At 45.5% G+C, this 336-nt stretch overlaps 1 protein-coding gene across 5 annotated transcripts in view; it reads right to left on the bottom strand.

Moving 5' to 3' along the window:
- FGGY (FGGY carbohydrate kinase domain containing) overlaps positions 1-336 on the bottom strand; it is a 417013-nt gene that overhangs the window by 243916 nt on the left and 172761 nt on the right. The gene's annotated exons all lie outside the window — the stretch shown is intronic.

Below are 336 nucleotides of genomic sequence, written 5' to 3'. Positions count from 1 at the left end.
AATGTAAAAAGAATAAAATAAAAATAGAAATAAATTCTAAATTTTTCTCCATACCCAATGGACCAACCTGTTTGACATCGCCTGGGGTATAAGACCCCATGTGAAGCCCAGTAACAAAGAGGACAGAGTTTGAGCCCCTAGCTGGCCTGGAAGGGCACTATGGTTGTTGGTCCCTACCTACCTCTCCAGTTTGATCTCTCTCTTTTTCCAGCCTCAAACTCCATGTTCCAGCACCTTCTTCCCACACCATCTTGCTCAGCTCGAACCATATTCTCACCCATCCTTCACTCAACTCTTTACCAGGGAATACCCTCTCACGGAAGGCAGGAAGGACTC

Source organism: Otolemur garnettii, unplaced genomic scaffold, assembly GCF_000181295.1.
Source record: "Otolemur garnettii isolate 467f Iridium unplaced genomic scaffold, OtoGar3 scaffold00066, whole genome shotgun sequence".
Lineage (NCBI taxonomy): Eukaryota > Metazoa > Chordata > Mammalia > Primates > Galagidae > Otolemur > Otolemur garnettii.
The sequence above is the reverse complement of the archived record's forward strand: the minus strand, read 5'-3'. Positions and strand labels throughout refer to the sequence as shown.